This window comes from Camelus ferus, chromosome 3, assembly GCF_009834535.1.
Source record: "Camelus ferus isolate YT-003-E chromosome 3, BCGSAC_Cfer_1.0, whole genome shotgun sequence".
Taxonomy (NCBI): domain Eukaryota; kingdom Metazoa; phylum Chordata; class Mammalia; order Artiodactyla; family Camelidae; genus Camelus; species Camelus ferus.
The window spans coordinates 28,197,842-28,212,679 of record NC_045698.1 but is presented as its reverse complement, the minus strand read 5'-3'; the positions used below and the strand labels follow the sequence as shown (position 1 = coordinate 28,212,679).

The window sequence follows — 14,838 nt, the reverse complement described above, 5'->3', positions numbered from 1 at the left end:
GGATAGTTGGTATGCAGATAAATTCATTTTTAAAATATTTGCTTAGAAGAAGTTAGAATTCATCAAAATATAAAATAAATTCATCTTTATTTTGTCCCTTTTAGTAGAATAGGTAAATAACACATAATAAGAGTAGTGCAAAAAAAAAATACAAATGGATTCAACAGAATATAAAATCTTTATCACCTATAACAATTAAAATTATATATGCAGCAGCTTTGCCATAATTAAATGTATGTATAAGTGCAACTCTAATAAAATGCAGAACTCAGTGCAACACTTGTGCAAGAGATGTGCCCAGACAGCAGCAGGGGTTCATTTTGTTCCACCTCCTACTATTCATTCTTGCAATCTTGCCCACCCTATCTTCTTCCTGCTTATTCTAGGCTTGTTTTGGCCTTCCCATGGTTTGTAAGGGACTTGACTGATTAGTTGTAATTAATATATTGTTGCTTAGGAAAGGCCCCCAACCTTATTTTGTTGCAAAACTAATAGATCACAGGAAGAAGAGGTCTATACTAGCATTCAAAGCTTACCAGGTTGTTACCGGATTTCATGATCTCTTAGCCTTTTTCTGATAAGGACTGTCTTCATCCTAAATTGGTTCCTAAAAAATCAGATTCACTTTGTTATCCTTAAAAATCCAACTTTTAACAATTAACATTTATTTCTGAACAAAATATAAGTGTTGAACATTATCACAAGATATAAGATTTAAAAAATTAATTTAAGCAACATGACAGTTAACTTCTAGCTGATGAAGTTAATCTCATGTTTCAGTAAAATCACTCAGCTGCTTATGCTGACCAAACAATTTGGTGGCAGTGCAAGAGAGGATAAATGGCTATCAAATGTTGCATAAAACAAAGAAGCCAAAGAATGAGTACAAAGGTGTGGTTAGTCATTGCAAAAAAAAAAAAAAAAAAAAAAAAAAAAAAAAAAAAAAACCAATTGAAACATCAACAAATTCTGTAGCTGAGAACATGCTACCTTAAGTACATGAAATATTACTACCTTTGGTGGTCAACTTTGTGAGTTAACTCTTTTCACACAGATTTAATTCAGTTTAGCAGCTCTCTGCAGTATTTTGCTCAGACCACATATGATGAGTTGTGAAAACTTATCAACAGCTCAGAAAAAAACAACAAAACACTCAGGGATCCCTGAGAAAAAGAAAGCTAAACAATGAATAAAAAGAATGTCTAGAATTTGTGAAAGTATGAGTTGATAACTGAAAATATAGATCTGATGGCATTCTATTATTTCAGAGCACCTGTCCTGATTTTATTTAAGGTTAAAATTATTTAAGAGATTATGATCTTTGCTTCCATGGTATACTCTGGAACTGATGATAAAATACTGTGCCTTTCATCTGGTATGTCTTACTCAATCAGAAGACACTGTGAAAATACACCTCTGGGGTAATGTGCATGACCACTGGGTAGAGAAGTTGAGGCATGGATAGACATGTAGCCAGATATCAACTTCTATTCCAGCTATTACAATTCTTCACATGTGCATTCATATCTCACAAAAGTTGAGTCAGTTTTTTTCTTTTTTATCACACAATTACACTCCATTGTGTAATGTTATTTCCTTCTGTCAGTTGCAAATCCAGTCTTTTGACTGACTCATCTTTTTGTCCTCAAGTTGGTTTTCTACTTTTTGGTAAAGCTCTTCTTCCATCTTCAGTTCTTATCAGAGTCCTTTCTATTTTCTTCTGTTTTCCAGTGGCTCTTTCCTAGTTTTATTTAGCCTTTCTCTGTGTCAATCAGCTTCTGACTTAAGATTCAACAAATATCCCAATATGAGTTTGTGATATTCTTAAGTACATTTAGTTTTCTGGAAATTAATTCGATAGACAACTCTTTATTTACATCTGATTATCTCAGACAGACTCCTTGTTTTTAATTTCCCTAGTTGACAACAAATTTCTCTTCACCAAATATCCTGTAAGGAGACTGTGTTCTTTTCTAGTTGCTGATTTTCTTTGTGGCTGAGCTTATCTGTGAGACTTATCTGTGAGATACTAACCCTGAGTAGGAAGCTGGTGTTTCTTAATACTCAGTGTAGTTCATAATTCTTCAAAGACTTCAGTTTACCTCATTTGGAATTTGAAAATTATTCCAATTTACCTCATGAAAGATGACCATTCCATGACTATGGTGAAATAACTCCCAGACTGTGAGTTCACCAATTCCAGTTTTATTATAGACTGAGTCTCTGTATGATTTCATGACTTCAAACAATTAGTTGCTAAGATACTCTTTGTCAAACAATTCAGCAATTCAATAGGGGAAAAATAGCGTTGTTTTTGCCAAGTCATTCCAGTCAAAACAGGTGAACTGTAATAAAAATATGAACGATTATGGGTCAGTGAACTCTTAACCTCTAAAATAATGTGGAAAATTGTGATCTGTGCATATATGCATTTTCTGGGGAGAGGATTTATTGCTATTATTAGATTCTCATTACCTTGCATAGTACCTGCCACATTGTTGAGTCTGAATAAATAATAGATGGGTGAATTACAAATGATACAAGAATTCTAAAAATGGTTCCCTCATTAGTGAAAAAAAAAGTTTAAAAATAACCAGAGCCACTTTTTTTTTCCTCTGAATGTTGCCTCTCTACAAATCTCTTCTGTTTCTCCTTTTTGATGTTCCTAGAAGGTGGGTATTAGAAGTTTTGAATTTATCTTTCATATTTCTTCACTTTTCTTTCATACTTTGCAATTTTTATCCCTTTCTGGTGTGTTCTAGAAAATTCATCTCAGTCTCACCAGTTCAAATTTAGCTGTGTCTTTTCTACTATTCATTTTATTTACAGGCTTTAATATTAATTTTATTTTAGTCAAGCTGCTTTTAGTTACTAGGGGCTAGAAAAATAGTAAGCCTTATTTCCATGCTTGTGGCACTTTTACTCTCAATTGTTTGCTTAGCTAACTTTCAGTAGTTCTGTGGAATCATATTCTCAAATGATGGCTTCTTTCTTTACCATGGAGAGTAATCATGGGTGGACAAAATTTCGCATTTGCATCTCCTAGGTATAATTGAAATACATTAAATCTTAGCCCCTTCTTTGCCTGAGATCGGCTACATAATGTACCTGAAAGTATTACTACATCTAGGTTAACCTGGGTATGGATAATGTCTTCTAACAGAAATTGAGGAGCCTTGCTTATAGTCTCAGCTTGCCTGTCAACTAATCTGGCGAACTTGGCCAGGTTACTTCTTTGTACCTCTTGCTCCTCCATGACTAACCTGGAGCCTAAGCTCTCCTGCTCCTCCTCTCAACTGCTCAGGAAGACAAAGAGTCTGAATTATTTATAGTGGCAGCCCTGTAACCAACTCAATCTTAGAAATAACAAGACCCAAATGGTTATTCATGCTCAAGTAGTAGAACTGAAGAAAAATCCATCTTAGTTATTTTTGGACAGATGCTGTCATTTAAAGTAATGAAAAACAAACTCAACCTTGCTTATATCATACAAGCACGTTTTACAAGTTTCACAACTTCCATGAGTATGGTAGGCATTAGGCTTCGTGCACAAGGTCTTTACTGAGATTCTATTGGACTTTACTTCTCTGAGATTCTGTTCACTCTGTTCTTTTCTGTGTTAGCTTCATCTTCTGGTTGATTGAAAGATGGTGGTAGTCATTAAGGCATCTCACTTAAATATGAACAGGAATGGAGGAAGAAGAGTCCATTTATCCTGTTTTTCCTCCACTTAGTAGTAAGGAGTTTATTCCCAGAAGTGCCCCCCAGATTACTCTCCTTATGCCTGGAATTGTATTAAACTGTACTAAATATCAATTCCTAAGCCAATCACTGATAAGGAGAATGGATCATCATGACTGGCTTAGATTCCGACAGTTTTTCCAGTTTATTTGTTGCTCTTGTGAAGAGACAGAGCCTCGAATTTCTCTACTCTGCCATTTTCGATGTCACCTTAGCTTTCTGATTGGCATAGATTAATTAAGATTTACCACTGGTGTCAGAGCTGTGTAAAGTTATTTTTAGAAGAGAGAGAATCCCGATAAATTAGGCTTAGCAAGGAGAAATGGACAGCAATGTTCACTGAAGTCACTATGGAAAATGATTATAATAAAAGGCATCATGGAGGAGAGAGGGTGATGATGGAGAGTCCTGGGCCAGAGCACAGTCTGTCAGTTGAGAGGACAGCAGAGTCTTAGGAGGAAGACAGACTCAGGTTCCAGATTGGCTCTGTCACCCTCCTGGTATAGTAATGTGGGGAAATCAGTTAGCTTTGTTGTACCTCAGTCTCATAATCATAATAAGAAGAGAATAATAATTTCTCCATTTTTGAATGAATGTTAAGGTGATAGAAGAAATATAATATGTCAGAAGAGAACTTGGCACATCACAGATGGTTATCATTGTTGTGTTGATGAGTGATTGACCCTCCTGGTACTCCGCAAGAATACTCTACTGAGTGATTAGCAGAGCAGACTAAGTAGGGAGTTACTGGTAGTTGGATGACTGTGATTAAATCACAATACTTGGCCTTTATTGAGTGCTTCCTGTATGCCTGGGATTATTTATTGATTCAATTAACAGATCATTATTGAGTGCCTACAGTGTGTCAAACACTGTTCCTGGCACTGGAGATCCAGCACTAAACATGAGAGATAAACACTTCTGACCTTAAGATGTTGACAGCCTAGTGGCGGGGGTGGGGAAGACAGACACAAGTAACTGTAGAAAGGTATGGGATGTGAGGTGATGCTGAGGGGAGCCATGAGGCACGGAAGGATAGTGAGGGCCGGGGTGGGGAGGCAAGCTTATACAGGCTGTTCAGGGAGGGTCCTCCTGAGCAAAGAGCTGAAGGAGGCAAGGTAGTAGGGGAACAGGCCACGTGGCATTCTGGAGGAGATGTCCCAACAGAGGGACAGCACATGCAGAAGTTCTGACACTGGAGCATGCCTGGGAAGTCCAAGGAAGAGCAACGAAGACAGTGTGGCTGGAAAATAGGGAGCAAAGGATCAGGAGGGGGTGAGGTCCGGAAGGTGGCAGGTGAGATTGAGTGGGGGAGTTTCTAGAGCTTTGAATGTGATTTTAAGGACTTGGACATTTCATTCTGAGTGATATGGAAAATTGTGAGGGATTTGAGCAGAGAGGGGTGGCATTCATTACTTTTCCTTCATCATTCTTTCAGTTTTCTTTGATTTGCATTTCTGTTTTTATAATCTTTAATGATTAAAAAAATGTTTTTGTCGGTCCCTGCCCAGTTCCTAGCTTTTCAGCGAGTTACTGTGTGTTAGCAGTTCCTGCAGCCATAACAGCTGTTTGCTCCAGACTCCTAGACATGCTTCGTTGGCCCTGAAACTACTGAGAAGCTGTTTGGCCGTCTGTCAGTAGTCTCATTTATTTACTAACCGGATGTGGACATAACCTTTGCCTGCTTCTGCCTGAGGGGATCCTTGGCATCTCCCTCAAGAGGTTAGGCTGTTTTGGTTTCTAGAACTCTTTAAGAGACTGGTGCTTGATAGAAATAACCTCTAGCCCTCGGTCTGCCCAGGGGCTGCTGCCTACCTGATGGGCTGCAGAGTCTGCTGTGACCTGACTGTGAAGTCAGGCTTGGGGCTTCCCCCTTAAATTGACTTGTCCTCATCTCATTGGACCTTGATGACTGCCTGCATGTCTTCTAGATCTTAGGTGCCATATCACTTGGTTGTTATTCTTACCACCCTTTTAGACATATTTTGGGGTCTCCTGTTCTCTCCCATTTGTGACCTAGCTGCTCCCCAAATTTTTGTTCTCAAACCCTGTGTGCTGCATATGAGAATTTCCTCAGAACCAAATTTCTATTAATTCCTTCTTTATCAAATCTTGAGTCCATCTAGTTTTTTGTTGTTGTTTAAAAAATATTCTATTTTTTATGTATAACTATTATTATTTTCTTCTGTTTTTCTATAGTAATTTCTAATTCTCTTTGAACAAATGTTCTCCCTTTCTTTATCTCTATGAACATTCAGATTACTTTTTATAATTCTTCGGTGGAACATTCTTTGATTATTAAATCACCTGAAGGGGATTCTTTTTCCCCTTGTGGGTTGTGGATTGTGGATTTTGTTGGCTTCCTTTCTTCCTCTGGTATGCAGGATAGTTTTTTGAGTGGGATAATTTTGTCTTCTCCCTTTTTCTCTTGTGCTCACCTCCTCCTTGTCTAGGGGTTTTCTCTCCTGTCTCCATCTGGCCCTCTGAACTCCCAGTCTGGAATCAGGTGTTATGATGTTTTGGGGCTCCTGCTTTGTTGTGATGTTTGATATAGTGCGGATACAGTCTGCAAGCCGGTCCTGAGCATCAGTTATGCTTTCTCAAGCAGCCTTGCGGAGTGTACAGTTTGTGAAGTCTTGGGCAGTTTTCTCAGTTTCCCCCAGGAGCAGTGAGGAGGGAGCGGTGGGCAGAGGGGAGTACTTCCCTGCCGGCCAGCACTTAGCTTCAGGCAAGGAGCCTGAATCCTCTTCCATGTCTGCTGTAGGGTATTAAGTGCTTCTTACTCTCAGTCACTGTTTCCAGACTGTCTGTTTCCAGACTCCAGACCCTGCAGATTCTGGCCTTTAGCCATAGGCTCTGCTTTGCATTTCTGTTCCTAATGATATTTATTTTGTTTTGAAGCCTGGTTATAGATCTTAGATTTTCTTCTTTTAGATTTTTTTTCAATTATTCTTTGGAAGGAAAAAGGTATATTAGATTATGAAATTAATTTACCATCTTGGCTGGCGTTTTCAGGTAGATTTTTAAGTAGAAATTGAGAATGCTATTTTTGTCAGTTTTGTAACTGATGAAATCATAATTTTCTTACCTGTATGTGTTAGTCTCCTTGAGTTGCTATAACAAAATATCACAGACTGAGTGGCTTAAACAACAAGCATTTATTTCTCACAGTTCCAGGTGCTGGGAAGTCCAAGATCAAGGTGCTGGAAAATTCATTTCTTGGTGAGAGTCCTCTTCCTGGTTTGCAGATGGCCTGGTTTGCGTATCTCTCTGTGTGCTCACGTGGCCTCTTCTTTGTCTTAACTCTGAGGAAGAGAGAGCTCTAATGTCCCTTCCTCTTCTTTCTCATATTGAAGTATAGTTTATTTACAATATTTTGTTAGTTTCAGGTGTACAACAGAGTGATTCAGTTCTATCTATCTATATGTATGTTTTTTCTTTTTCAGAGTCTTTTCCATTATAGGTTATTACAAGATATTGAATATAGTACCTTGTGCTATACTGTAGGACCTTGTTGTTTATCTATTATATATATAGTAGTTTGTATCCGCTAATTCCAAAACACCTAATTTATACCTTCCCCCCTTTCCCCTTTTGTAACCATACATTTGTTTTCTATGTCTGTGAGTCTGCTTCTGTTTTGTAAGTAAGTTCATTTGTGTCATTTTTTTTTTAGATTTCACATATAAGTGATACCATATGATATTTATCTTTCTCTGTCTGACTTACTTCACTTAGTATGACAGTCTCCAGATCCCTCCATGTTACTGCAGTTTGCATTATTTCACTTTTTTATAGCCAACTAATATTCCACTGTGTGTGTGTATGTGTGTATATATGGCACATCTTATTTATCCATTCATTTGTCAGTGGACATTTAGGTTGCTTCCATGTCTTGGCTATTGTAAATAGTGTTGCTATGAACATTGAGGTGCATAGATCTTTTTGAATTACAGTGCCCAGGGGTGGGATCATATGGTAACTCTTTTTTGTTTTTTAAGGGCCCACCATACTGTTCTCTACCAATTTACATTCCCACCAGCAGTGCAGGAGGGTTCCCTTTTCTCCATACCCTTCCAATCATTTATTATTTGTAAACTTTTTAATGATGGCCATTCTGACTAGTGTGAGGTGATACCCCATGGTAGTTTTGACTTGCATTTCTCTAGTAATTAGCAGTGTTGAGCATCTTTTCATGTGCCTATTGGCCATCTGTATGTCTTCTTTGAGAATCTCTTTCTCTTCTTACGAGGGTACTTGTCCCATCATGAGGGCATCACTTTCATGACCTCACTAAACCTAATTACCTCCCAAAGAGGTTAGGACTTCAACATGTGGTTTTTTTTTTTTTTTTTTTTGTGGGAGACACAAATGTTCAGTCTATAGCATTGAGCTATTACTACATTATTGTTTCCCAGTTAGTTTCAGAACCATAATTCAAGTAATGTCGACAGGTATATTGATTTTTAATTTAAAGAAAGAGACTAAAGAGTTTCTGCAGTCCTTACCAACTGAGCTAGTTTTAGAGCTGTCCACATCGGAAGCAGAAAGAATCCAGGCCCTGGGCCTCCAGGCACAATCTTCTAGAATTTTAGCCGTTATGTGAGTGATTCAATTTAGTGAATCAGCCCATTTCTGTGATTTCAACTAATAACAACAAGCACTGGGAGGAAGGTGGCAACTTGTTCAGAGCAATAAGTCTCTCATTTGGATCCTTAGCTGTACAAGGAGAAAAACAAAGTAAATATTTAATAGCAAAATCATGCCTTTGTCCTTATCAATGACTGCCAAATAATTCACACAACATTGAAAATGAGTCACACATAACAGTCTTTGGTGTTTCTGCCTTTTGTTCTTCCTGTTTAGAGAATGAAGATGAGTTTAGAAATCTAATTACTCGGTTGCCAAGTAAGATGAGAGAGGTGATCCAGAGCAAGGACATTCTTGCAAACTCAGCTCCAAGTTGGCAATGAGAATCTAACTCCTGCTGGAGGACAGGTCCTGCCCTGGGGTGTGAGGGGTTTCACGGCTGTTTTTTAAGAATCTTACATTATCAGAAAGAAGCAAGGGATCCTATCTCCAGGGACTCTTTATCTGAGAACACCAAATAGTAAACATCAAACTTTGGCTAGCAGAAGCTACATTCAGGAATACAGATATATATAGATCAGTTGATCTGTCTGTCTGTCTATCTGTCTGCCTGCCTATCTATCTATCTATCTATCTATCTATCTATCTATCTATCTATCTATCTAATCATCTATGCTAAGAGTTAATTAAATACCTTTTTTTCCCTACTAGAGTCTCTTGTCCTTCCTAACTGAATCTTCTTTGCTCATGGCTCATACGGAAGGTCTAGGAGTACCAGGAGACCACATAAAGTCTTCCCTACCCAAATTCAGTCTGGACAATGACCTGTTTTGTATCCTGGGTAAAAGGATGTATAGGCCAATCTGATTTTTTCTTGTTTGGACCAAATTAGGAAATGTAGAGAGGAGTGGAAGGCATATCAAAGGACACATAGAATTAAGCTATGTGGTTGAGATCATAAATCAGGGCCAAGCTGGAGTTAGAAGAAAAAATATTAAAGGAGAGACATAAGAAAATGTATGAAGATAAAAAGAGGAAACCAAGAAATCAGTGATGGTTTAGAAAAGGGCAAGCGGAGATATTAGTGACATATCACTACAGGGCAGCCATAAACTCTGAAAACAGATAAAATTATCTCATCACGCATTGAAACACAATACCAATAAACTATTTATTATGTGTTTGGCTATATTTATAGACTTGGTGTCCAGGCTATCGGTGGAGATTCTGTAGCCTGTCTCTACTGTGGATCCCACTCTAGTTGCGTGACTTCTCCTACATTCCTGTGCATTTGTATTCATACAACGTCCTCACTGTTGCCAACATCACTTTATTACTTGGGATAACTAAAGTGAGCCTCCTTTTCCTTGTAACCAGAAGATGCTAACTGAGCCAAACTCTGAGAGTAGAGCCCATTTCCTAACATGGGTTTATATACTTTCTTTGGGTTTTCTTTGTTTTTACTTTTCTTGTGCTCTGTGAAACATTTTGGCTTCTGGGATGTGTAAAACACATTTTCTTCATGCTGTACATTGATTAGTGCTTTTTTCCATGTAAATGTTTCTATATTATAAACTGTAGTGTTTGATTTAAACCATAGATTTGTATGTGCAGCACAGAAAACAAACCATTCAGTTTACTTCTGTCTAGTAATAACTCTAATACCGTGCTTGCCAAAACCTCCATTAAAGACATATGCCTTGACTCATTGATTCCAACAGTACGGAAAAGCACCATTTCCCAGCAGCTGGAGATTTGATGTTGCTTTTGAAGAGAAAAAAGAAGGATCCCACCAAAATATTTATATAGCTAGAAAACCCTGGGAAGCCCTCAGTAGCAGGCGGGATTCTGGGATCCCCAGTAGAAGAGTATCAGGAGTTCCTGAAAGGGTGTAATTTGGCTCATCATGAGAACAAGGTACACATGGATGAGACCAGTAACACAGAATGAAAGCCAAATTTTAAATAATAAAATTGGGGAACAGGGGCATGAAGAAGAGAAGCAAAGATAAAACAAATCTCAGATTGAGAATATTATTAATAATTAAACCCAAACTTTATGCTCAGATTCTCAGTAGCCCAGGCAAGAGGAAAACCAGATGATAATGTAGTTCTTCTTGTCTGACAATAGAATGTACCATATATTAGCTTTTTAAAATAGCTTTTTCCTGTCCCTTTCATCTGAGGTGAATGTATCATGAGGTTCTTATACAGAAAGCATTGAACAAAATTATGAATCTCAACCTACAGGCTGGACATCAAGTCTGTAAATTCATTAAAATACAAAATTATGCAGTAGATAGCATTTTTTTTAAACTAAAAATTCACATGGATTCCACTTCCAGTGGTTTTTCATACTGGCCCTTGATGAAAATAAAACTCTTTAAAGGTAAATTTTGTAAAGACATTTATGAAAGCTTGGAGTGGAAATTGAGTAATATGTTCAAGATGCTTTGCTGCTCTGTAGCTTCTCTGGGTACAGAATAAGACTTATTGCCTATAATATTAATAGATATGAATAAACTGCTCAGTTGGAATGTAGAGGACTGAAAAGCATTCTGAGGTTCTGATTGGGAGAAGATCAATAGGATTCGGTGAGTATGCGTAATATGAGTGTAAAATTGAGGATTTAAGGGTCTCTTGAAATGCATTATCCCCTCTTGGCTCCCTTTCAATATACTTTCTCTTTTCTTCTTTTTCTTCCTGTCAAAGCTCTGTCTCATTGAGACTGGTTTTAATCAAGCCCTGGTCACATTAAAAAAATAATAACAAATTACAAATAATCGTCTTCTTCTCCAAATGCTCATCTTCTTATATTTCTTCCCTCAAGCTAGAAATGTCTCATTTTTTTCCCTCCCTCTTACTTGCACACAATCCTTTAGGTATCAACACCTTCATTCTGCCACGTTGACAATTTTCAAATGTCTCCTCAGTCTATCTCTATGTCACTGCATTTCTATTTGTTTATTATTTCTCAACTGGATTATTATAGCAGTCTTCTAAATCACCTCCAGTTAATATTTTCATATGATTCTAGGGTGATCTTTCTAAAATACCAGTTTTGTCCTCTACTTACAACCCTTCAATACCTACCTCAAATCTTAAACACGGAGCATGGATACAAGACTCTGAATGACCCAGGCTTTACTTACACACCCAGGTGGTTTGACATTCTCATATAAACTTCTGTTATCTATTTCTACTGAACCATGTGCAGCTCCCTTGAAAATGTCACAGGTATGCTCCTATGCTCTTTTACTTGTCTCCATCTTCACCTGGAACAGGTTTCTGCATTGCCACCCAATTTTGCCTAACTCATCCTTATCTTTCAAAATTAAGCTTAGGTGATCTGCTCTTGTGCTCCTCATGTTGGGTTAGTTTCCTCAGCTTGGGGCTTTGGGAGCAGATCACTGTATGCACTTCCTTCCAGTGGAGTGTGAAGAGAAGGCAGTGCCACTGGGTCTAGAGAACTCTCCTAAACCTCTTCAGTTGCTGCATGTCATGGGCACAGAGTTGAGAGCTCAGTGCCATCATAGGGCGGAAATGGGCTTCTTGTGTTGAAAAATAGCTGCTGCTGAGACATCTGTGCACATCCTAGAGGAAGACCAGGGAGTTATTAATGATCTCCTGAGAGACCACACTCTGGGGAGTAAGCTGACCCAGCTGAAGATTTTTCAGTGCCTTCAACTGGATCAACCCAGGCTTGGCAAAGTCATGCAGTGCATCAGGCAGGGAAACCCCAAGGGCCAGGTGGTGCTCCCAATCACCAGGTGGTGCTCCCAATCACCAGGTGACCCTGGTGGGCCTGGCAATGAGTGGATACCCATTGTGGAGCCAGGCCTACCTCAGGAACTTGATTTCCTATTTGAAACAGAAGCAGGCTATAGGGGTGATCGTCCTGCCAGTGGGTGGGTCCAGGGCGGGGGAACAAATCACAAGCATACTGTATGCATCCCTGTCCTACTACTTTTCATAGTGGTACCTCCAATCAGTGCTAAGGAGACCAGGGAAACTAAAGGAAGAACATAGAGTGATAGTTATCATCAGAGACACTGGCTGTCTTTCATAACTCTGTTTTTTTGTGTGTCTTTTATAACTCTGTTTTTTTGTGTGTGTGTTTTTTGCAGTTATTTTAAAATCTCATCTCCTCCCTCCCATATATCTTGGCTTTAATTCTCTCCTGGGTTATTTTAGTTCATTTGGTGAGGAACCAGAGGTCCTGTCTACCACCAAAACTAAGTTTTTAGGTTTTGTTTTGTTTTTACAATAATGAGAAGGGACTCTTGTTATGTTGATGTCTAGTGTACAAGACACTGTCTGCTGTGTTATGTGTTTTTTAATTTTTTGGCTAACTGTATGGAGAGTTCTCAGAAAAGCCTCTGTTGAAGGACAGATTAAACACACACACACACACACACTCACTCACTCACTCACTCACTCACTCACTCACTCACACAGGGCCATGGTAGTGGCATGAGTGATCCCATAGCCAAAGTTCTGAGTTATCTGCTGGATCTCAGGGCTGTGAGGAATGAGGAAGAGATCTATATGGGTCTGAAAAGCTTAGAGCTGAGTCAGAAAGAGGGGGAATTGCAGATGCTCCTGGGGAGCAATTTCTAGGCAAAAAGTAGACCATGAATAGCCAGGTGCTGACTTTAGCATTGCCTATTGACTAGGAGAACAAGAGGCATCCTTTGGGTACCAATGGGCTCTAGAGCATCCCTGGGAACTCGCACAGTAAAGAAGTGTAAGCCACATACTTCTTTCACTAACATCTGCTCACCATTTTAGGGAAAGATGTGTAAATGATTGGATCTAACTAAGCATTAAGTTAAATTAGACATTCTGTCTTTTTTTTCTGTTAACCAAGGTATGAGGCTCAAGAGAAAGGCATTATTTAAAGAAAAATTAAGAAATTAAATTTTCTATGTTTATCTAAGTGGTAGCATGAATTAAATTTTGTGAACTTGCTACATGCCTGGAAGAAAAAAAATTGTTTTAGAAAATATGCTTTAGTTATAGGAGATATATTTGCAAGAGTATGTATAGAAAAGTTCCATAAACTAGGCCCCATGCCACAGGTAAACTTTGAACAAGTACTTTTTCTTCTTAAGGCCTTATACTCATTGTTCTTCTTCTCAGTGCTTTATGCTATTTTCTTTGTGATGTTTATTATTAGATTTTGCTTCTTCAGTGAAGATATCAGAGAGCTTAAGTCGTTTCTAGAAACCAGCATTTTACCCTTGTCTTCTTGCTTCCCATTCTACTGGATTTTGCCAGAACTCCCTGGTTGCCTAGTGTAAGAAAATATCATAATTATCAATATTTGGTCCTGGCCTACATGCTAATCAGATTATTATTGCTGAGAATTCAAAGGAGGAGAACAGAAAAATACTAAGAAGGAATAAATTGGTCCTCAGATTATAGTTCCAGGAAGCTGCACAGGAACAAAAGTTTACCTGATGATGAAATAAGAGATCATGTAAGATACAGATTTATATGGAGAGTGTAGTCCGTGAGTTTAACTAGTCTAGACTCTAAGCTTCTGGAAGACAGAGAGCATACTTTTAGTGCTGTCTTCAGCACCTTGTCTGTAGCAGGCTCTTACAAAGAGCCTGTATCAAAGATAAGCAATTTCTGAAATGAATTATATTTTTTTCCACTCTCTGTCCTCTCTGAATTCATTTACTGCTTCCCAGAATATGTTTCCTAAGTGGAAAGTGAGATGCACTGGATATGCCCAAGTGAGATGTTGTAACTCTGGAGATAGATTCCTAATCTACCATCCATCATTCAGAGGATTTTAAAGCCATTGGTCACAGTATAATAGATACGCTTGCTGAACGCTGAAGTAAGGTATTTGACACTCATATTCTGAGCTATATATGCGACTCTAATGAATAAAACTGATTCCAGCAATAAAACTACTTGTGACTGAGGTAAATGAGAACCCAGAGAAATAATAGTTGTAACTTCCAAATCAGAGCCAGTACTTCTGGCCATGGTGACTTCAAAATATATTCTAGAGCAACTGTGACTCTTGCAATAACTCCATAAAATGCAAGCCAGCTCAAAAAGGAGATTCTTTTCCACTGGACATAATTAATAACTTTTGACTGATGACATTGTTTTGACATTCATATCAATGATTAATTCTTTTTTATAATAATTTCCACATTTAAAAAATTAAAATATGGTCAGTTTGCAATGTATCAATTTCTAGTGTACAGCATAATAGTTCAGTCATATATATACATACATATTCATTTTCATATTTTTTTAATTATAGTTACTACAAGATGTTGAATATACTTCTTTGTGCTATACATATAAACTTCTTGTTTGTGTATTTTATATATAGTAGTATCTGAAAATCTCAAACTCCCAGTTTATCCCTTCCTACCCCCTTCTCCTCAGTAACTATAAATTTGTTTTCTATGTCTGTGAGTCTGTTTCTGTTTTATAAATAAGTTTGTTTGTCTTTTTTTTTTTTTTAGGTTCCACATAC

General features: G+C 38.0%; 1 pseudogene; it reads left to right on the top strand.

Moving 5' to 3' along the window:
• The first annotated feature begins 4,943 nt into the window (after window positions 1-4,943).
• LOC102508696 lies at window positions 4,944-12,399 on the top strand (annotated as a pseudogene).
• The last annotated feature ends 2,439 nt before the right edge of the window (window positions 12,400-14,838 follow it).